At 51.0% G+C, this 23,511-nt stretch overlaps 1 protein-coding gene across 2 annotated transcripts in view; it reads left to right on the top strand.

Moving 5' to 3' along the window:
- Positions 1 to 23,511, top strand: part of ASTN2 (astrotactin 2) — a 237,984-nt gene that overhangs the window by 781 nt on the left and 213,692 nt on the right. The window lies entirely within an intron of this gene.

Below are 23,511 nucleotides of genomic sequence, written 5' to 3'. Positions count from 1 at the left end.
CGCCTGCCGACTTTCTCCCTGTTTCAGCCTTTGTGGGGAAGGGGGATTGAGCTACAGATAGTCGCATGGCCGTGCTTTGGTGTCGGTACCGGGGATGCCCCGGCTTCGGTCCGGTCCCTTTCAGCCCTTTGTGTGCCGTAAGCAGCGCCGCTCAACCCGAGCGAGCTGCTCAGAATTCTGCGTGGAGTGCTGGCTGTGTGCTGTGCCAGAGCGCCGGCGGCTTGTGCTGATCTCTTTAGCCAACAGCTTTCTTGCTTTTTTGGTGTCTGCACGTTAAGGTAATCCCTGCTGAACTTTGTGTCTGAGCTGCTGCTCGGTACAGCCGGGCTGCGTGCATTGGTTGCACTGTGTGTCCCCTCGTGCAATAACCGCCGTCCTCCAGGTGCAACGGGAGAACACCTGGCTGTGCCTCCCTCCCCCCTACCCCCCATGAAGCCTCCTCGTAGCAAATCCATCCAGTAAATAAGTTGGTGGCACTATTCAAACTGAGCCTCTTCCATCCTGCCTTTGCCATGTGCCTCAGAAAATCCCCCACAGCCCAGCTGCTCTATTTCAAGTAATGTAAGTAGGAATGACGTTTGCTTTATAGTGATTAAAAGTAACGACAAGTTTTGTGGTTCGCTGCCTTGAATTCCCCCATTAGAATGCGGTTTCTTCAGGGTCTGGGTGTGAACTGGGCACTGATCTGAATGTATCAGAGGGCAGAGAAACCCCGTTGTGTGCAGTGTAGGTTACAGCTCAAGTTGGAGGAGAGAAATGTGTCTTGATAGATCCGAGACGTGATCTTGTCTCACAAATCCTATTGCTGTGACTGACTGCTGGTACAGAGACCACGGCTTGGGCTGAGACATCCCATCTCCTCGCTCAGGATGCTGGTTATGTGTGTTCTATGAAATAATGGGGCATGTTTCTTGCAAATCTGTGTTTCTGTCGCTGTCACTTTGTGGATGTGAGACCCCTGGATGTTTAGTGCAGCTAAATGGGGCGGTGGGATGGCTGTTGTGGGCCTGAAAGCACTCAGTGGGATGCCATCCTGGGAAGGGAAAGCCCTCATCATTGCCCACAATGTATCTCATTGCCCACAATGTATCTCGTGTATTGCGGTGGATGCTCAAATCTGTTTCTTCCCATCTCCTGGAGTGGCATCTGAGGCTCAGGTTTAGCTGTGCTCTGGGTCAGTGCTTTGCAGGACCGCTGCTGGCCGTGAAGTTTTGTGCTGTTTCTTTTCCTGCTGCTCCGTCTCCTTCTAAACTGAGCGTTGGTTGAGGATTGACCTGAGAGCTGCTGCTGCCTCAAAGTGGGCTCTTGGAGGTGAAAACTGTGCTTCTGGGGGGAGATGAGAACAGTCACTCAGCTGGGATTGCTTTAAATACTTCCCTGTGCCGGGTTCTTTGGTAGTCCCCATTGATGGTTAATTTCTGATGTCTGTGTGTGTGTTGCTGGATGTGTTTGCTGGGTGTCGAGGCTGGAACAGAGGGAGATGTGTAAGGGCTGAAGTCCCATTGCTTTCTAGTGTGACAGAGGCTCCTCAGTGCCTCTGAGCCCAGGCTGCTGGCAGCTCAGTGGGTGAGGCTGTGGTAGGGAACTCTCCTACAGCCCGTACTCAGTGCTGGCATTGTGGTATCAGAAGTGAAGTTATTTGGGATAATAATGTGATCCTGTCCATGTGCAGCAATGTGGATGTTGGGTACTGCCCTCTCTCTGTAGCTGCCAAGCGCTGCTGCTTGCACTGCCCTGCTCCATCCCGGGGCCAAAGCCCTTCCAAAGCATTGCACTGACATGGGTATGGGTTGGTTTGGGTGCTGTGGCTGCAGGAGGTGGCCTGTCCTCTTCTAGGTTCTGAGCCCCTTCGTGTTGCTGGAGGATGGGGGTCTGCAGCTGGAGCCTCATCTGCAGCAGTGCAAAACTTCTGCTGGATTTAAAGGCAGACGGGTGGAGGGAAAGGCTGCTTGGAGCCAGTGTGTGCTGCAAAGCACAGCCAGGAGCCCTCCTGGGTGGGAGGTGGCTCTGTCCTGGGGCTGTCCCATTGGCTGCCTGTTTAAGGGGTGATGGAGGCCCGGTGTGGCCCCAAAATTTGTTCCCTCCTTGCAGTGCTCCTGGCTGTGGCAGCAGTGCCCGAGTGCAGCCCTTGGGGCCCTTCTCTCCAGGTCTGAGCCATTTGTTCCCTCTGTGGATGCACAAAGGATGGGTCTCCCTTTTCTCCACGCTTGTATTACTTGAAAATCACACAGCAAAGCACGGTGATGGCAGGAAATGACAAATGTAACTTTGCCACCAGCGCATTATGAATTACTGCGCATCCCCTTTCCTGAAGCAGCCTCCTGCCCTTTCCTTAACCTTGGGTACAGCCAGTGCTTTGCAGTAGGATTTTTTTCCCCCCTGCCTCTCATTCTTCTGGTGTTACACAGCAAATGGTGCAGCGTGGCACTGACTTTGTTCCTACACGACGAGGCTGTGTGAGGTGTGTGCTGTGCTGCAGTCCATGCCGTGCACCATGCAATAGCAGCATCCTGCCTGAAGTGCAGTTTGGGAGCGGAGCAGTTCGCTTCCACCCTCGTTTGGCTGAGCTCTGTGTGCACACAGATATAGGGGGAGGAAAGAGGCAGGCAGACGTTTGCTGCTCTTAGCTGATAGTGGCTTACGTAAGGATGGCTTACTACTATGGTTTACTATGGCTTTGCTGGATGCAGTGTGCCATACCTGGGGCTGTTGCAGTGGTGCTGTGCATCACCTGCAGCCCATCCACCTGCATCCATCCCAGTGCAGGTATCCCCATCCTGGAGCCACGCAGCTCCTCCAGCACTTCTCTTTTTCTCTCCGAACTTTTCTCGAAGCCATCTTGGAAGTTCTCTTTTTCTCTGGGATAAGAATGCATTAAAATAATGGAAAGCACTTAGTTCCCTGTAGATTGTTTGAATTTACTGCTTTTCTCTTTTTTTTCCCCCCCCCTTTTGAGCAGACGTGAGCAGGGTTTTGCTGCCTTTTGCATTTGTCAACAGCTGCGGGTTTTGTGGAGCAGGTGGGGAGGCTGAGAGCTGCCTGGAACCCTGCTGGGAATGGAGCTTTTTGGTGCTGCTTTAAAGGACGGCAGGTCCTCCAGGTGCTCGCCCTGCTGGGCAGAGGTTTGGTCATTGAGGTGCTATTTTTTATTTCCTCTATATTGCACTACCTGAGGTTTAGGTCAGATCTGCATAGATGGGGACAACCTGGGGATGGCAGTGGCACTGCAGTGGTACTGAATGCTGCGGTTGCATTTATCCCTGTGAGCTCTGGGAGGAGGTCCTGGGCTTTGAGGTCCTTTTGCAGTGGATGCAGGGGGGGTGAGCACTCTGATAGCACCCAGAGGGCTGTGGACACAGAGGTGTTTGTTGGGGTGGGTCAGCCTTGAGATGAATGCTGACCCCAAAGCACTCAGTCAGATGTGGCACATCCAGCATGGTCAGGTGGGCTTGCATCGGTTTGGTTTCATCTCCAGGAGAGACGTTCCCAGCTCAAACTGGAATCTGTAGTGGAAGCTGTACTTGGGGAATTGCTGCTTTCCAAGAGTACCCGTGTTGACCAGCTAGTGGCAACAGAAGATTAACTATAGCAAAGGCAGGCAGCGCTGCGCGGCAGGGCTGGCGGCTGGAAGGCTGTGCTGGGATCCCCTGCTCCCCATGGCACCAGTGGGGTTTGGGATGTCAGTGTGCCAGGAGTGAGCTTTGTTAGTGCAGGGAGGAGTGTGCTTTTGTCCAGAATGAGGTTTCTCTGTGTGCACTGGGGTTTGGAGGGGGGGGGGGGGGGGAGTGTCCTCCAGAGCAGCCTGTGCTCAGTGCAGGGGGGCACTGCCTCCAAAATGCAATGCAATGCCTTTCTAAGCCCTGGGTATGGCTGTGAAGCTGGGTTGGCTGACCAACAAGCCTCAGGGCTGCCATAGCGATGGGGTGCTGCTGCTGGAACCCCCCTGAGCAGCGGGGCTGTGCTGGTGCAAGGGTAAGGAGTGCAGGCACAGGGCTGTGTGAGCCAGGATGAAGACAGATTGATGTCACCTGTGGGAGCAGTGAGGGGCTGATCTCATGCTGCTGGCACATATGTTAGCAGTCACAGGTGGCTGGAGAAGCACCTCCCAGCACAGCAAAATGCCTGTTGGAGTGTGGGGGCAGGCAGGAGCTGGAGGCAAAAGGGGTGGAAATAGAAATGCTTTGGTTGAAGCCTTTCATTGACAACACTGTCCCTGCGGTGCAGCTCCTGCAATGGGATACCTCGACCAGCCCTCCTCGCTGTGCCGGCATTGGGCAGGGATCTGTCTGTGTGTAACTGGCTGAAGAAGTGGTGCCACTTAAAAGAATTGAATGCTTGTGCTGCTGCTCGGGTCCCGGCTAATTTGGTTAAGGTTTCCAGTGTCCAGACAGTATGGAGACACTTAATGGTATTGAAGAAGCAGAATGGTATGCGGAGGGGTTGAGCAGCGATCGAGGCTTCCTGCGTCTGCTCTGCTGGGCAGAGCTTTCTGGCAAGGAGATGGGGCAGATAGGAGCAGACAGGGGCTGGTGGGGAGGCACAAGTCCCTGTGTTTCTCATTACCAGCTCCCTGCCAGTCTTACACCCCTCCCTCTGTGCCTCCAGCTCCGCTGTCTCCGTGCAAGACAAAGTCTGCATGAAACCAGACTGGCTTTGAAAGCAGCGGAGAAAGGGGAGAAATTTTCCATTAGCAGCATCAGCAGTAAAAGAGATTTCCCAGTCACCTGGTAACTGCTGTGTTTAGGAAGATTACGGGGCTGATGGGGTTGCTCCTAGGCACGTTCGGGAGAGCTGTTCTGGTAGGGACAGGGAGCAGCGGCCACTGGTTTTGGGATCTGGGACTTTTCTTTATATGGTGTTGGTGGGCTGGCAGTCCCTGAGGACATCCATGCAAGAACTCAGCTGTATTGCTGTCTTTTGGTCATGTTCTTTTTCCCTTTCCTTATCTCTTGGTGGGACATGGTACGTGCTCCAATCATAGTTCTTTCTCATCTTCTGTACCTCTCTGCTGTGTAAACTGGAGGAGTTTAAGCTCCGTGCTGCCTGGGGGGGTTTATCCCTGGGTTTCTCTGCAGCACTCCTGCTGGTGTCACTTTGCAATGGGGTATGAGGCTCTGAAGCTGATGAGGAGGGATGCTGCAGAGGAACTGCTCACAGCATTTTGGGGACCTGACAGGTGCATTTGGAACAAGGAGACAGCCTGAAGGCTGCGGGGTGGGTGGCATCAGTCTCATCTGCTCAGGCAGCCCACTGGGTGCTGCATCCCCATCTCTGGTGATGCTGAGTTGGCTTTGTCACACACACACACACACACAGCCCCCAGGCTCTGGCTGAACTTCGTGTTCCAGCAATAAAACCAAGCTGGGAGCTGTGTGCTGTAACAAAGCCCACGGATGTAACACACCCGTCTTGCAGCACACCTTTCATCTCCAGGAGTTCCAGAGGAGCTCTACAGACCTGCTGTGCTGCAAGTGATGGAGTGCCATTGGTGATGGCTGCAGATGCTCCCTGGGAGCTCTCTGGGGTCGGGTCTCAGCTCAGCGCCGCACTCACTTGTTTTTCCCTAAGCATGAGTTTCTTGAGAGTCAAAGGAGAGCGGTGCAGCTGTTTGTTATGCAAAAGCAGTGAAGAAATATTCTTCCTGGGGGCAGTAGGAGTGGGTGGGGATTACTTTTTTGCACGGCTTCAACAGCTTTGGATGTCGGCAGCAGAAGCGTTCAGAGGGGAACGTGCCCTCCATGCGGCCCCTGGAAGGTGGGTGATCCAGTTTTGGAGTGCTGAGAAATGGCTCCTGGCCATAAGGACAGAGTTCAGCTGTGGGGTGAGGGGTTGCTTTGGGGGCAGAGATCACGTCTTGTCACCCCGCATCCTCTTCCCAAGTGACACCTGCTCCTGGCATCCCCAGAGCTGCGCTGGTGGGAGTTTGAAGTGCTGTCGTTGGTGGCAGCGCCCAAAAATCCACATTGCAAGTGGGAGAAGTGGCACTAAAAGGAGCCGTCATCAGAGGCATATGCTTGAAGAGCTGAAGTTAGCTCGAATCTATTTCGGTTTGGAGTGGTGCTCACTTAGCCCGTGTTGTTTAAGCAGTTAGTTTATGGGATGCATTTTCCCATCCTGTGTCGCTCCTGCAATGTGTGCTGTAAAACTGTAAAATCTGAACTTGCCTTTGTTAGTACCCATTAAAAGGGCATCCCGGTGCACGGGGGATGGAGGATGTGTGCTGTGCAGCGTGGAGGGAGGTCAGAGCTGCTGCCTGTAGGGGCTGCTCACAGCCAGCGTGGGGGATCGATGCACAGCAGCTTGCACCGTCCTGGGCTTTGATTTGCTTTTGCAGCAGCTGGCCGTGCTGCTGAACAGCAGGCTGTGCCTTAAGCACGCTGTGTCCTGTGCCATGTGGGAATGGGGCTGAGAATCACAGTGGCAGGGTTTGGGATTTGCTGTGGCATCCCAAAATTGAATGCTCTACCCAGAATGTGTGTGTCTGGGGAGTTGGTCTCTGTTGTCCAAGCTTGCTGTGCAGGCTGTTGTAAACCTGCCCCTCCTGAGGGGTTTTACAGCATGTTTCAATGAGTCACTGAAAGGCAAAACAGGAAAATAATCTTGTTTGCAGCTCTGCTCCCTGCAGGGCAGCCCGGGGTGAGGTGAGGATGCAGGGTGCTTTGGGGGATGCTGCAGTAAAGCTGTGAGGTGAGATGTCTCCCTCTGCAGAGCGACCCTTTGGTGTTCCTCCACTGCTCCTCCCCTAAAGCTGTATTTGTTCCCCACTGGTGGGGACCTGCATTTGGCTCTTGCAGCTCTTTGGCGTATTGCTGCTCAGCCTTGGTGCATTTTTCAACCGACCTTGGTCTGCAGAGCCTCCCCTTCCTTGCAGCAGGAATGGTGCACAACTGCAGCAGCTCTGTGGTCACCTCCCTGCGGGGTGGTATCCCACATTGCTGTGTCCTATATGGAGCTGGCACGGGGCAGCAGCTCCTCATCCCAGGGTGGCTGGGAAGTGAAGAAGTCCATGCCCTGACTGCGGCACCAGTTGCAAGCATTGCCTGTTATCGTGGGATTGCAGTTATCACTGCTTGTTCTGATTGCCTCTCTGTAAAACGGTTCTGAAGGCACCTGAGGGCAAAGCAGGAGGTGTTGATATTCTTCTTTTGCTGTTGTTGGGTGAGGGAAGGATTGGATGGAAGAAATGCTTTGCTGCTTGTAATGGTGCTTCTCACCTTGTCTGTAGCAGCTGGAGGGCATGGATGCTGGGGAATGAGCTGCAGCTTCACTGGGACAGCTGGGAGTGTGTTGGTCAGCCTGCTCTGCTTCTTCCAAATCCATCCTGATACCTGCAGGGTTGGGGAGCTGCCCAGGGAGCACCATCTATGCCCGAGGGAGGACTGCAGTAGGAGCACAGTCCTGTTATCTGTGGCCCGAGAAGATGTGATGGAGCTGGTGGTGCTCCTGGAGCTGGGGAATGGTGGGAGCAGCTGGGCCTGTTATGGTTCAAGCTGGTCTGAAAGCTGACAAATGCAAACAAATTTTTCACAGCTGTTTAGCAAGCATCTGCATAATGGATTAGTCAAAGGACAGCATCTGGGCTGTGGGTGGAGGGGGGAGGCTGGAAATGGCCTCCTGCAGTCCCGGGCTGCTCTGCCTGGGGCAGGGGCTGGCTGTGAGTGCAGGGTCAGAAGGGGCAGAGAGTGGGGATGGGAACTCCCAGCAGCTCCCAGCCTTCTCCAGAGAATTCTCTATAGAGTTCTCCATCTCCACATCCTCTGCTTTGGTTTTTCTGTCTGAGCTGCAGGCCATCGAGTCATGGAATGCCCCAAATTGGAAGGGACTACTAGGGATCTTAGAATCGTTTGTGCTGAAAAGGACCTTTAGAACTCATCTCATCCACCTCTGCAATGAATAGGGACACCTACAGCTTGACCGTAGAAGTTGGAAGGAACCCATAAGGATCACTGAATACCAATTTCCAGCTCCATTCAGCACCACCACCCAAACCCAATTCCTATGTCCAAGAGTAGTGTCCCAGTGCTCCCTGAGCTCCAGGCCTGCTGCCCTGGGAGCTGTGCTGGGGTACAGCCTTACCCCAGCCCTCACCTGACCCCCAACAGCTCCATGCCATCCCCCTGGGTGCACCCCACTGGGATGCAGGACAGCAGATGACATCTGTGGTGTGTGATGGGGTTGGATAGCACAGCTGGACACCCATCTGTGCTTCTTGGCATTTTCTTTTCCTTGACCTAAATGCATCGCTGTGGGGGTGATGGGTTTGTGTTGCTGTTAAGCTCTAGTTTCCATTGTGTGCTCTCAGATACCCTGTGCCTCTGAGGCTGTGCCCTGTAATTAAAAGCCATCTATTATGATGTCTGAGGGGGCTGTGCTAGTTTCAGGGCCACGAGCCCTGGCCCGCTGCAGAAGCGCTGTCAGGCAGTTCCTTCATCAGAAAATAGGCACCAAAAATTCTTCTTCCACCCCCAACTTTGTCTTCCTGCCAGTCCTGGATTCCAGGTTTATTTTGGGGTCCTTTCTTTTGGGTTCGGGTGGGTGTGCAGGGAATATTTTTTGCCATGCGAGTCTGACAGGCCCTCGGGGAGGATGAGTGGGTGCCTCGGAGCATGAGGGAGAAGCTTGGCAAATGCTTCATTTCCAGGGATCTCTTTGCATTTTTGGCTGCAGCTGCTTTTTTATTCCTGCTGCTCTTCAACTTCTGTGGAACAGCTCAGTGCCGCCCCAGCAGCACCGCCATCCAGGAACAGTGCTTATCCTGTTCCTTGAAAGCTTGGCCATGGATCCTGGGCAGGTCCTGATGTTCTCCCACTGTTGCCAACGTCTTCATTGTGATGGATGGGGCAGCCCTGGGCTCTCTGTGCCTGCTGCTCGCACGTGTGAGTATGCATCGTGTACCAGCATGGTGATGTATTGCCTCAGTGGTGGAGGGGAGAGTGGAGAAGTTGGGTGCACTGGTTTGCAAAGCAGGGCTGGGTGGTGGGACAGTGCACTGGTAATGTGGTTGGGACTGGGAATCATAGAGTCTTTTGAGTTGGAATGGACCCTCAAAGGCCACCTGGTCCAATTCTGCTGCCATGAAAGGTAGAGGGGAGGCTCTGCATTGTGCCCTTGCTGCTGACTCACAAGGTGACCTTGACTGAGTGAACAGTGTGTGCTGCTCAGTGCACAGCAAGATGTGAGTGGGGGGAGATGTTACATGGGCTGAGCATCCTGGGGTGTCCCCATTGCCCATCTGATGGCAGCAGCTCCCCCAGGGGCTGATGGGTCTGGCTGTGGTGGCACAGTCCCATTAGTAGTTAGGGCACTTCTATGCTTTTCCTGTACTAAAATCACTCTGCATTGTTTCAAGTTCCCCTCCTCCCCACCATGTGCACAGCATCTCCCGATCTATGCTGAGGGGTAACCTTAGCAACTCTGCTTTGGGAGGTGTGGGGATGCATGCAGCTGCCTTGCACAAGACCCCAAGAGTGTTTCTGTCCCTGAGGTCACTGCAGAGCCCACCCTGCAAAGCAGCATGAGTGCGAGGAGCTGCATCTGTGCTGCTTGTGCTTTCCTTGCTGATGGCTGGGTGCACCGCCTGGTGCTGCAGCCCTGGGGAGATATGGGAAGGGAGTGCTGCAAAAATAGTGTGATGCAGGAGCTGCCTTCTGCTCACCCCATCCCATAGGTGCGGGCAGTAGCCCTTGGCTACTCCAAATGCTGCTTGGAATATATTTTTTTTCCCCCTTGTTATTATTTTTTATAGCAGCTGGGAGCGAGCCAGGGTGAAAATGAGCCGAGGCCACTGAAGGGAGATAAGCTGAGACGTAAACTGTGATTTTCTGCCCTGTGAGCCCTATGCATGGATTTCATCTTTTAATGGAAGTGCAGTAAATAAAAGCCATTTTCACAATAAGCTGAGCAACAGGTCATAAGCGTCTGAGCCACTGAAATTGATAGAAGTGAGCTAAGCGTAACAAATCTCCCAAAATTGCACCAGACTCCACTTGTATCTACTCCCTTCCTGCATCTCACCAATTACAGCAAATGGCAATTATTTCTGAGCCACAGATTTCTCTGAATAAAACCTCACTCGAACCGGAGATGCTTTATCTTCTTTTTTTTTTCAAATACATTTGTGCCGGAGGAAAAAAAAACCCCGATGGGGGAGAAATCCCATTTGATGGGGCTTTCCTGTGCAGGCAGTCAGTGCTGGCCCTGCATCTCATCTTTGTTGGGATGGAGCATCAGTCACCATCCCTCAGCCCTGCTTCTTCCCTGTGCGCAGCAGTGGGGTTGCTGAGTGCTGCTGGAGATGCTGATGGATGAGAGCTATGAAACAGAGGGTGCAGGAGGGTCTGTGGGCTCTGACTGATGCCATCAGTGCTCCCTTATCATATAACCCTGGGGAAGCTGGGCAGTCTCTGCCTGGATTTCTCTGGGAGCTGTAGATGAGCAGCTCATTGGGTGCTGCTGTGGCACCCTCTTGGGTCCCTGAAACCCAGCAAAAGGCCTTGAATTGCTCAAGAAATGATTTGTCTCTCCAGTGTTGGTAGGGGAAGTGCATTGCTGGGGGTTGTGCATAGTATGGGGCAGGACAACAGGGGTGCAGTGTTCTCACAAGCTCAGCAAGCTCCCCAGGATGCTGCGGACTGCACCTCCTCCTGTGCTCCATGGAGCCTCCCCTGAATGCAGATGGCCCTGCTGCCCTCTGCTCGGTTTAGCAAGCACCCTCTTTGTTTCCTTCTGTCTTAACCAGCTGTAATCCGTGCCCGGCTGTGCCTCTTACTGGGCAGCCATTTATTTTCCTTAATCTCTTATGAAGCACTTTTATCATAAGCTCTCCGAAAATCTGCTGAAATTAGACCCTCTACATCATCTTCCTCTGTTCTGAAGCCTTTCCTTGGCTGCCTGTACCACCAGGCTGCCTGGTGCCTCTCCTCCATTGTTCCTTATGGAAGTGATGCTGCCCTGACCTGCTCAGGTTGTGCTGCATTGCCTAATGTGTTGGCTGACCCTGGCTCAGAATAGCCCCTTTCTGGCCCAGCTGCTCATCTGTCTCCTTGAGGTGAGCTCTCCCTGCTGGGACAGGTTGCTCTCAGTTGATAGGGACATCACCTTCTGCATCCACTAGGAAAACTTGGAGTTTAGAGAGGTCGGAATTGAGAGTGAGGGTTAATGTTCTATATTGTTTAGACCAGAGCTGTTGCTTTCATGATCTGATGTGCTCTGGCCATTCTAGGAACAGTGGCTCTGACCATTGAAGGAAAAGTTTGTACCTTTATATACGTGTGTATGTGTATAAAAGCATATTTAAACGTGTTGGCTAATCTATTGCAAGTAATTGTTATTGGTTACACAAATTACTGGCAATACTGCTGTGACTGTATTACAGCTTAAATTCTCACTTGATTGCCAGCACATAATTTTTAGCAAATAACTAAAGCATTCCAACTTAAACATTGTCACAGTATCCTTTAAATAGGCAGATGAGGTAATTACAATCTCCTTGGATAATGGGATGGCTTCTACCTGTAGTGGGCACGTAGTGCATCTTAGTGATTTCAGCAAGCTTCACTGGTCTGCCTGTCCTTAAGTGCTAGTTCTGTAGAGCTTAAAACGTATCAACTTTGGGTTGATGGGGAGCTCTGTGAATGGGAGGGAGAGAATGGAGCAGGCGGGCACCCACTGCCAAACCTGTCCCCCTGGATGCTGGCCCCTTTTCTCCCCATGCTGCTGTTTGGTCCAGGAAGGAATGCACAGCTGCAGAGCGAGCCCCATGGCCATACCTTGCTGTGCTCACCACCTCTGATGATTGTTCATGTAGGAGCACGCCTGATTGCTGACAGCTTTCAGGAGTTGTGGCACAATTGAATCAGTTCCCTTTCAGTGCATAGAAGCCCTCCAGATTGTAATCACGGGCCATTCTCCATCTCTGTGTTTTGCCCAGCAGGCAGCTGCCTCCAGTGTGCTCCTCCTGCTCCTCCCAGCCTGCTCCCTCCCTCCTGGGATGCTCCTCTGCCCCAGTTCCAAACACTGAGGTCCCTGCAATGGGCCGGGGACCAATGCTGTCTGCCCAGAGTGAGCCGATGCACTGAGGGTCAGCAAGTCAATGGAAAATTGAGTGTGGAGAGAATTAGGGCAGCAAGGCATAATAATAAAACCTATTGCTGTTGAAGCCGAGCCAGGAGAAGCTATAGAAGGAGGGCTGGGTGCCAACTCAAGGGAAAAAGTATGATTCAGTGTGGCCCTTAGCTCATCCATCTGCAGGCTGGAATGGAGATGGGAATAGGTTTTGGGGGCATGCAGGCAGTTGGGAAGTGTTGCAGAGCCCTGTGCCATGCCTACAGCTGGGATGAGGCGTTGGGGAGGTGATGCTGAGCCCTGTGCCATGTCCATAGTGGGGGAAGGTTGGACAGGAGGCACCTCCAGCACAGCAGGGTACACAGGGGGATGTGGGGCTGCCCTGGGTGCCCTGAGGCTGTACAGAGCCTCTCTCTCCTCCTGCAGCCCCATGCCTGTAGCTTGTTCTGCTTAGCTATGGTCTGGCTGCTGTCAGGAACTGCTCTTCCTCTTCCCTGTAGGGTTTGGGCTGGTAAAAGTGAACAAAAATATTCAATGGAGAACTGCTTGAGTGTGGTGCTGTGCACTGAGCTTTGTTTTTTGTTGCTCTGGCAGTACTCAGCATGCATGCCTTTTTTCCAAGGGGGAAATCTCCAACTTGTTAAACAGGAGATGCCTGAGGTCCGTGGTGTGAAGGGCTGGGTGGGAATTGCTTTGCAGTGAGGCACCTGTGCCGTGAAGTCTCTGAATGAGTGTGCGTGCTGAAGAGCATCCTGTAGGCTTCAGGGCCTGCTTGCTTTGCTGTGATCCCTCCCTTTGGAAAGAAGGGCTGTATGAGAACAGCAGTCAGATGGAAAGCAAAATGTAGAGCCCATCTTTGTGATCCTCCTCCCCACAGTCAGCCCCAGCAGGGGCTGCTGAGCATTGGGCTCAGCTCTCACAGCCGTGTTATCGGCTGCCTATAGGCTGCTTTGTCTCCGAGGCTTTCCAACTTTCCTTTGTCCCAAGAAGTAAATTGCAGGCAGCCAGCTAGAACGTGCTTTCCTCAGGGATGCATTTTCCTCGGCAGATAAGCAGGATTTTGTTAGGCACTGAGGTCTCTGCAGGCTCCTCAGCTCTCCCCCTGTACAACTGGTGATTATGGGCTGCAGGATGACACGTGTGCCAGGGGAGCCCCTGACCGAGCTGGGAAATAGGGCAGTGGCTGGGGAAGCACAGGCGTCCTTGCAGCATCCTTATTGCATCCTCCCTGCATCCTGTCTGCACCTCGCTGCATCCTGCAGCATCCTCAGCTGCACACATGGATGATGCTGCTCTCACTGGGAGAAGGGAAGAACCAGCCCTTGTCCTATTCTAGAGCCTCACATGGCCCCAACTCCAGCTTCAGATGATGGCTGTGAGTCGGTCCGGGTGGAGGAGCTCATATATCCTTGTTTCCCTAAATGAAGGATGCACTCAAGCAATTGAAAACAACTTCTGGGACAATCTCGTTCCATTATGTCTAATGGAATTGGGTATACGTGGTGCGTAGTGTGTGCTGATATCTTAGAGAAACAAAGAGGGATTTTCCCATTATTCAGAGAATGGATGAGACGTGAAATGAACTCCTCAGAGGCGTTTCAGTTTGTCACAATAGAGCAAAGTGAGTCACATTTGGAGGATTTGGGAACAAAATGTGTGCAAGTTTGTATTCCCCATGTTTGTATGTTCCTTCCTCTTTATTCCCCCCTTCCCCCCTCCCCCCTTCCTTCTTTTTCTGTTAAAATTTGGCAGCAACAACCCAAAATCCAAGGACATTGCTTACAAAGGGATGACCCTCTTGGCTTTGTCCCTCTCTGTCCCCAGGGTGGGCTGGGGCTCATGGCTGTGCTGTGGGTTCCAAGCTTTGCTCCTGGCTGCTGATGCAGGAAACCACACAGGTTCCCAATGGAAGCATCATCAGGCTGTCCTGGAATGGGCTTTATTTGCCATTCTGTTGGCGAGCCCAGAGGAGATGTTGTGTTGTGTCTTAAAAGCTGGCAGTGACACCACAAGGACTGGTGAATGCATTGAAGCAAAGCAGAGCATCTCAGCTCTTCAGAACGCAGCATCTGGACCACACCAGGAGTACCTGAATATCCTGTTGAGCTGCAGTAATTAATCTCATATTGATAAGTAAGCTAATGGAATCAATGGACTATGGGATGTTGTATGGGCAGTGTTGGGATTACTCAATGATTGCCAGCCAGAGAGGAACCAACAAAGCTTTCCTCACTGTTTTCCACTCAGACTGTATACTTCCACTGAAGAAATAGGGGAAGGAAAGGGGTGAAGGCATCCCTTGGGCTGGCTGGATTAGAATTAGAAGGGTAATTTTACTTGGAAATATTGTTTCCCGTGTCTGAATTCCTGGAGGTTTTGCTGGACGTTGTTTGGCTGATTCTTCACTGTTGTGTTTTTTGGGGGCTGGGATGGGGCTGGAGATGCAGCGTGGGCAGCAGCTCCCCTCCATCACCTTGTGTTGAGTTCAGAAGGGATTTGGAGTCTTTGTTTCATGGCACCAAACACTGGAGTTTGTTTCTCCTTTGGCACTTAATTTTCTCCTGCAAAAGCACTGCCTGAGAATAAGGCCCTGACAGGAGAAACTTGATTAGAAAGAGACATAAATCTCTTCCACGGCCCTGCAAGGGCCCGGCTTCATCCCTGCTCCTTCCTTCTTTGGGTCTTTGTGCTGAGCTCCTCTGCTGCACCCTGACGAAGAGCTGCCTTGAAACTCGCAACACTTAAAAGGGCTGTTTCCCGACTTAACAAATCAATGCATTAAAGTCTATAAATATTTAATCCCTGCTCGCCCTCTGGAGGAGCTCCATGCCTGCTGCCTTGCACTTCTTCCTCTCTGTGCTGGGGTGAGAGCCCTCCCCATGGCACCCCATAGCACAGCTGCCCTATGGCATCCCACTGTCTGTAGGGGAAGCCCTCAAAGACCACAGAGAGCATGGGAAAGCCCGGCTGGTGTTTTTTAGATGTGAGTTAACTAGCAGGTTGCATGGCATTCCCAGCAGGTTTAACCCTGGAGCTTGCAAGGGTGTGGGAGTTTTGTTTCTGAGTGTTCTCCCATCTACTTCAGATGCCCAATGGTGTTCTTGGCCAGATAGTCTTTGGGAATCATAGAATCACTTGAGTTGGAAGGGACCCTAAAAGTCAGATAAGTCCCACTCCCTGTTCCACCTTCCAGTCCCGACCTGTTGTGGGAGCGTGGCTCACCCATAGCCCTCATTTCTGTGCATGCTGCAGCCCTGAGCTGCAAAACACCAGCCAACTCTAACAATCTCTAGAGAAGAGACATCAATAATGTGATGTGTGATAGGGGTCCTTCATCACTGTTGCTTTTTTTTTTCCCCCTATCCCCACTGCAATTACATGCAAGGCCTTGTATCACCTGCTGTCAGAGCTCCCAGGGGGAAGCAGGGATTGGTTGGAGGGTTTTTGGGGGCTGATGGCTTGAGGGATAACAGGCCCTCCTTCAGTCACTCCTGTGCTGCTGGCTGTACATCAATGAGCTGCGACTTTAAGAAGCTTCAAGGATGTGGATGCTGACATTCTTTTGGGGCGATGTACCCCAAAGTGTGATGCTGGATGCCTTGATGCCCCATTTAGTGCTGGCAACCAGTGGTGGGAATGGGAGGGCTGCGTGATGGCTTCTGCTATATTAACCTTGTCTGGGTGTCCTGCTGCCCATGTGTTGTCTGCCATCTGTCCTGAAAATAGGACAGAACCCAATAGGTGAGAACGTCTGGGGTCTGGCTGTGATGTGGGGATGCAGCCTGCAGGGAGGTGCATGGGATTCATCCCACGCTGAAAGCCACGAGATGCCGATCATCTTAAATTCACCCCACTCCCTGAAATGGAAGGGAAATTCCAGAACTCTCACCGTGACAACTCTGACACTTCTGTTCCCATTTGCTCCAAAATTATCTTTCAAATATAGTTCAATCCTTCTCCAACAGAAGATCTGTCAGAGAGACTCTTCCAGGACAGCTGAGAAGGAGAGAGAATGCTGCAGCATCCCTTGGAGGGAGCTGAACGTGGCACATCTCCGCTCCCAGCGCCTTGCTGTGCTCTCTCCTCCTGCAGCACGAATCCCAAAGGGAGGCAATGTTCTGAGTATTGTAATTTGATGATAATAATTCGGCATTTACAGAATCTTCCATCTTTGAATAACAAAGCATGTCAGGAAAAAAAGAATGTGATCCCCGGTGACAGGTGGGGGGGATGAGAGGTGAAGTGACTTTGCTGGCTGAGCTGAGCTGCAGATCTGGGGGTGAAAGCTGCATTTTGGGGCCTTGAGCTATAGGGTTTCACCTTTCTGCATTGAGAAGGGAAAAGGAATCTGTGCCGGAGCTTGGGAGAGGAAGGGATGACATTGTTCATCTGCAAAACAAACAAAAGCAAGCTCCTGAAAAATGATCCCGCTGCTTTCTGATGACATGTGAAATGTCAGCGCTGGAGAGAGCAAGCAGTTTTTGCACTCCTGCCCTTGAAGAAGTGTTCAGACATCTGCATGGAAGCAGTGTCCGTGTTATCATTATACCTAATTGTTCCAACTCCTCCTTATCTGCATGGCTTCCCCTCTGAGATGACCGAGTGAGAGGATATGGGAAGGGGAGGGGACAGTGAGTCAAACCCCGGGACTGGAACGGGAATTGTCTTTAATTAAAGTGCTGCAGTGCTGTACTCACTGACGTGGCTCAGCAAAGCATGGCTCGAGGTGCATGGTGGGCGGACAGTGTCCTGGCAGGCAGGGAGCAGAGTTTGGAGATGGGCACTGATCGGAAGCTGTTTCTTTCTGAGATCTTTGTTAAATGCTCCTGAATTAGTGGAGCTGCCTGCAGGCCGGCTGCTGGGCACTGGGACGCTGCCTCTTCTCATCCCTGTGTTCTCATCATAGAATCACTAAGGTTTTAAAAGACCACTGAGATCCAACCCCATCCCAAGGTGCCCACTGTCCACATCCCTCAGTGCAGCTGTGCCAATGCATCACCACTCTTAAGGAGAAGAAATGTTTCCTGGTATCCAACTCAAACCTCTCCTGGTACAACTTAAGGCTGTCCCTTCTTGTCCTATGCTGTTACCTGGGAGCAGAGGACAACCTCCACCTCACCATAACCTCCTTTATTGCTGGGGGTGCACAGTGATGCTGCTGCGGTGTGTTGTGGGGTTTAAGGAGCCCGGCATGGAGAAAGAGGGGGCCTGGATTGAGCATCCAGGCTGCAGTGCTGGTGAGAACACACATCCCTGCAATATGCAAAACACTTGCAGGAGCAATGGGAATTTCTGCCTGACCTCAGCTGGTGTGATCAACTGATGCCCTGAAGCATGAAAATAAATAGCTCTGACTCATAAGAACAAGTGGTGCAATTACTTTAGCTCGGATAAAATATTTGTAAGTATCTAATCCTTTCCTGTACCGTGTGCAGAAGCGAGCACTTATCTCCCTGCTGTTCCCCTACACCACCCCGTGCTCTGTGTACAGTGCCTTTGCTCCCGCAGCAGTGCAGGGAGGGATGCTGTGACCCCACAGCCACCATTCACCGCACAGAAGTTATTCCGTCCATCCCATGCAGCTGAGAGCAGGGCAGGGGATGCTCACAGTGGTCAGCCCCATTGGATACCATGCAGAAGGCTGACTGCAGGTTGCTTTATGCGCAGGGAGCTGTGTGGGGTTGCCTGTGGTTATGGGGCTGAGCATGGGGTGCTCTCACAGTTGGGGTCCCCAACCAGGCTACCCAAAAAGGGACCCCCCTGTGCCAACTGCTGCCTTGCCCTGCAGCTCTTTGCATTCGCATTGTAACATCCCAGTCTGTCTTTGTGCTCATATTGCAAAGTACAAAGATTTTTCTGACTGAAACATCTTATGTTTCTTAAGAAGTATTTTTGTCCAACACTGAATTAATGGTACTTTTCCTCAAGCTTGCTTTTCCTCTCAAGCACTCCGTGTTTCCGAACTAATTGTCAAATGAACATTAAGTTGACAGCAAAACATTTTAAGTGGTTGTTGTTGCTTTTTTTTTTCCCCCTCGATGCTTTCAGCAAACAGAAAAATGACTTAATCACATGGCTGTGCCCTGATGTCCAATCTGCCTTTGGTTGTGCTATATTTGGACAGATGTACGTGGCAATACGTCCCTCTATTTTTTTTTCCTCCCCTTCTTTTTCTCCCAGTTTCACAGTCAGCAGGAAAATAGCCCTGACTTCAGCTGTGCTATTGCAGGATTAGCATCTTGCCAGGATCTGAGCTGTGCAGCTGGAGGTGTGCAGGTTTGTGAGGTTCCCTGCAGCACCAGAGTGAAGCACTTATTACTGGATGGGGACTGAGTGGCACTGGGCTGCTTCACCTGAGCTGCTCTGAGGCAATCTGAATCTATAGAGCTAACAGTAAGGATGCTGGACTGCTGTTCCTCATCCTCCTCCCAGCCTTCATCCCATGTTCCTTAGGGCGGTGGTGGTGGTGGGACTATAGGGTGATGGGACATTGCATCCCATCAAGGTCAGTAAGGAGAGCTCTGTACTGGGAGAGTCATGGTGGTATTAGGGCTTTGCTGGCCTCGTAATGGTGCAGACGGGTTTCTGCATCTCAACGTAGTTGTAGCTGCACCTCAGGTGCTGTATTCAAGTTTGGGGCCCCTCACTACAAGAAAGGCACTGGGGCCCTGGAGTGTGTCCAATGGAGGGGTGAGAGGTGATGGCCTTAAGTTGTGCCAGGGGAGGTTCAGGCTGGAGATCCTCAGGTATGGAGGAGTCATCTGAATGTGTAAGAAGGACGTAAGACCACAGGGATAATCCTTCATCTGCTTTCTAGAAGGTGTTTGCTTATGGGAAAAGGGGCACCAGCCTTTAGCGAGGTACTTTTTAGACAGCAAATAACTGCAGGGATGAGGCTGTGTGACGAGAGCTTGGGGCACACGTTGGGCCAAGTTTCTCTGCTTGGCAGTTTGAGTATTCCTGCCAGGCACTCTTAGCAGGGCTGGAAACCAAAAGTACCTGTGACACACACAGACTAATTACCATGGGCTGCCCCTGGAGAGCGGCTGTGAGCAGAGCTGTGCGTCCTGTATCTCCATCACTCCCTGGGAAGGAAACAAAACCAGGCTTGTACCCACAGTCCCTGCGGACACGGGGAGATGTGTGGCTCAGACTTGATTGTATTACTGTCTGCTGCCATGATATTAAAAGCATTTAATGAACACATTTTGGGCGTGCATCAATGTACCAGCACTCTGCTTGCTTTGGGAGGGAGGTGCTGAGGTTCCTGAGGGAGATAGCACACCCTGCCACTGGGCTGCCACCAGTTTCCCATAGAACTCACTTCCTGGGCATTAAGGGAGGAGACAATATCCCGTAGTGCCTACGTTGTGAGCCTATATGTCATATTTGTGGGGCTTTTTGTTTCCCTTCAAAATGGAGCTCTGTCAGTCTGCCTGTCTCGGGCATCCCAAAGGTTGTGTTTTGCAATGTAGCAGGATTATTTCTTTGGCTGTCTTACTGATAAGAAGTGACAAGAGTCTCCATATGGCACTTGTCAGCCTTCCCTCTAAAATGCAAGTAGCCTTGGAAAACTTTGGCTTGAGCAAAGCGTGCCCTTCCAACAGAAACCTATTAGCTGCTGCTTTAACTTTCCTCCCTCCTCCGTCCTTGTTAGAATAAAGTGCTTTGCATGATTTTCCCCCTTGTTTCAGCCAACAAACATGTTTGTTTCTCCTTAATTACCTGGGTGTCAATGGGGTGCTTCATCACTGTCTCTCCTCAGCCGGTTCCTTTTCCTTTCCATGTGTAGCAGCTAATCAGAAGCCTGGATTGCAAATCCTGCAAAATCCTTCAGACTTGAAACTGGAAAGTAACCCAAAAGTGACCTTGAAATGACTTTCCGTGTCCATGGAAATTAAAATTAACTGGACTGATTTGACTGGCCTGAGGGGAAGAAGGTATTTTAAAATAAGAAAAAAAATAGTAATCTGACAAATGAGCCAGGAAAGTTTTGAATGTCTCAGGTGAACAGGAACATTAGAATATGCATTAGTTATAAATGCTGTAGTGCCTGGAATTGTTAGAGGAAATAATCAGTGGGTTTGTAAGATATATGAGGATGTGGCCGTGGGAGCTGCTCAAGAAGTGTGGAGATGTGGCACTGGGGCACGTGTCAGTGGGCATGGTGGGATGGGTTGGAGTTGGACTCAGTGATCTTAGAGGTCTTTTCCAGCCTTTGGAGTTCGATGCCAAGCAGACAGAATTGCAGCATCCACAGAAAGGTGTTGGTGTTCTGACTTGGAGAAACATGGGGTATGAAGGAGTACTGGGGTTACATGGCAACCTCTGTTTCCCTGTTGTCAGTCCCATGACTGCCAATGGTCTCATTTGTCAGTTTTGAGGTTGGGCAGCAGCCTTATCTTGACAAGAGAGAGAGATTTAGAGCTCTGTAATCCCTGCTTGTCCATCCTAATTACTTCCCTTATCAGCCTTGAGGAGAGTAAGTTCACAATGGTAATTAGTCCCCTCGAATCCCACCCTGTCTTAATAATTAACAGACAGTTTGAATAGCAGGGAGGGGGAAAATTGCTGTTTTGGGCTGGGAAGGTCCTTTTTGGGTGGAGAGTAACACAGATTTCTTAAGCAATCAAACAGTGTCTGCAGAGGGCAGCCTGGGGAGGGACTCTCGGCTGCAGGATGATGAGCAGGAGTGTGTTGCATTTGTGTTTGCATAGCATGAGCTGTTCCAGAGCAGGGAGTGCTGGTGGGGCAGCATCGAGGCTGTGAGCGCCTGTGGCTTGTGTGGGTCCACCTGGAGCTGGAAGCAATGCCATTGCTGCAAATGAGCCCATTCATCATTGCTGGTGGTGGAGATGCAGCACAAAAAGAGGGCAGTTTGACCTAATGCTGCCCTAGAGCAGCTGCAATTACTGGAGTATAATTCATTTCAAATGGATCCAGAGATTTCTTTCCATTAACATCCAGAGCCAAATAGAGGATTCCTGAGCTGAGCGGGGGGAGGCTGCATGCAGCAAGGGCAGGGCTGGACCTGGCAGGACTCCTCCATGCTTCCCTGGGTAGGCACCACTTGTCATTGCTGCTGTTTAAACGAGCATCTTAACACAGGTGGCATTATTGGGTGTGATGTGATGATGATGAAGGGCAGCCAACGGTGGCAAATCTCTTGCAGAAAAGCTTAATGTTCATCTTTTTCCAAGTGAAAGGGCTTCGGTTCATAAAATGTGGTTATTCCAAGCCAGCGCGTTGTTTTGTGTCCAGAAGTTTGCAGGAGATAGAAAAGTGTGATTAGAAATGACTCAGCTTTCATTGATTTTAGGAACTGTTGTTGGGGTTCAATGCGCAGAGAATCATTAAGGCTGGAAAAGCCCTCTAAGATCCCCAAGTCCAACCCCAACCCATCCCACCATGCCCACTGACCACATCCCACATCTCTATGGTTCTGGAATGGTGACTCCATCATTCCTTGGGCAGCTGTGCCTCTGCACCAACACTCTTTTGGAGAAGAAATGTTTCCTAATATCCAAACTGAACCTGAGACTGTGGTGTTAGTTTGGATGCCTGGTGTCTCCTTCACTAGAAGATCCAGCTGTGAGTTTTGCATTTAGTGGTTCTTTGAAAGCAGATGAGTCCCAACCCAGCCCTGCTGTGTGCTATGGAATGAGGCCATTCAGCAACAAGGTGGGTCTGAGGGGCAGGCGGTGCTTTTGCATGCTATGCTGGTTCTGAGAATAAATGCAGCTCGGGCTCCGTGCTCCAGAGCTGACCTCTGTCTCCAAGGACCCTGCAAATAAATATATGTAACGGGAAGGACAGAATTGGAATCTTTTTTTAGGTCGCTGCTTTAATTTTCAGATGTCTTCTATCTAACCTGGCTCCGGGAAAAAACATCTTGGTTTTTATTACAAGCCCCAAAGGCTCATACTAATAGGTTGGTTTAGAGCTGGCAATAATACCTTCCAGAAAGTGTGTGCAAAGCTGGCCGAACTCGAGGCTCTGCCAGCACCTCAGCATCCCCATCTCAGCATCTTCAATGGCTTTTTCCATTCCCTGCTCCCAGCCCAGGTAGAACATTGGCCATGTCCAAAAGCTCATGGTTGAGCCTAGATTTTTGGGGAGGGGTGCAGGGACATGAACTGGCATGGAAGGTGTGTTCCCTTCTCTTTCCAAGGCAGTTTGTTCCTTGCTATGGTGCCAGGCAGTGATGGCCATGAGGAGGCAGTGGGCACAGGGTAAGGACCCTGGTGGCTCCCACATGGTTCAGCTGTGCTGGGAGCACAGCTCCTGTGCCATCTGCCTCTCCTTCTGTCACTGTGTCTCTAAATCAAAGAGGCATCTCTATTCAATAATTCATAGCCTCGTGTCGCCTCTGTAATATTTAAAGGGGGGAAAGATGCCATTTGGGTTGTCCTTCCTGCAGGCTGGAGGGAGAGCAGCTGGAGTGATGGGGAGGGTTTGGTTCCTTGAGCAGTGCAGTTCATCTGGCAGCCTTGCTATTCCCAACACCGACTGGCAAAGCTGTCCCTTAAGGAGGGCCTTATAGGGGTCTTATCCTGCACCCAAGCAGGCTTATTTTCATTCCTGTAAAGACTGTCCCAAAATCGAAGTGGAGTGGAGGGTGTTATGCAAGTCCAAAGCGTTTGGTTGTTTAGAAGTCACTGGAGTATCCCATGTTCATTATTTTAACAATTGGAGAGAGGATTTTATTTTCTCCAGAATCATAAACACAATCTTCAGTGTGTTTTATGAAAACAATAAAGCTAAACTCTAATAACCACACATTTTCCTTGCTTTATGTGCACACATCCTTGGGGAACGGGGCCTCAAGGACTCATCTTGCTCTGCTTTTAACAGAGTTTTAATGTGCTCAAGTTTGGAAGCAGTGGAGAGCTGGATTCTGAATTTGCTTTGGTACCTGAAGGAATTTCTTTGCCTTTAAAAATGCTCAAGGTGAGCAAAAAGGGAACGTTTGGATGAGAAAATTAGTGACACAATGCAAAGAAAGGACCGCGATCTGCAAGTCAGGCTTCATTTAAATGCTGTATATCACAAACTCTTCTATACGAGGTCTAATTCGTTTTCTAGCATCTCTTTTTTTCCCCCTTCTTTTTCCTTTTAAATCCTGTGAATAATATTGTTTTCTTTTAGAAGAGATCTGAGGCTCTCAGAGGCAATTTGTGACATAGAACCAAAGTGGGGAGGTGAACGAAGCGGCTCCTAAAGTGGTTAGCCACCTGATGGATTGTTTTATATTGGAGTGCAGAAGTAGGTTAGGGCCCCAGCTCCTTCTGTGGCTGTGAGTTTTGATTGAGAACTCACTTAACAAGATACTTTTCATCCAGAAGTGTTGAGAAATCCAAAATACCATGGAGATGCTCCAGTTTTGAACACTTTTCGGGGAGCAGGGAGGGAAGGAAATGCCATCTTATGGCATTTCTTTGAAGAAGT

Source organism: Coturnix japonica, chromosome 17 (assembly GCF_001577835.2).
Source record: "Coturnix japonica isolate 7356 chromosome 17, Coturnix japonica 2.1, whole genome shotgun sequence".
NCBI classification, from domain to species: domain Eukaryota; kingdom Metazoa; phylum Chordata; class Aves; order Galliformes; family Phasianidae; genus Coturnix; species Coturnix japonica.
Note: the sequence above shows the minus strand (reverse complement) of the source record. Positions and strands in the feature narration are given on the sequence as shown.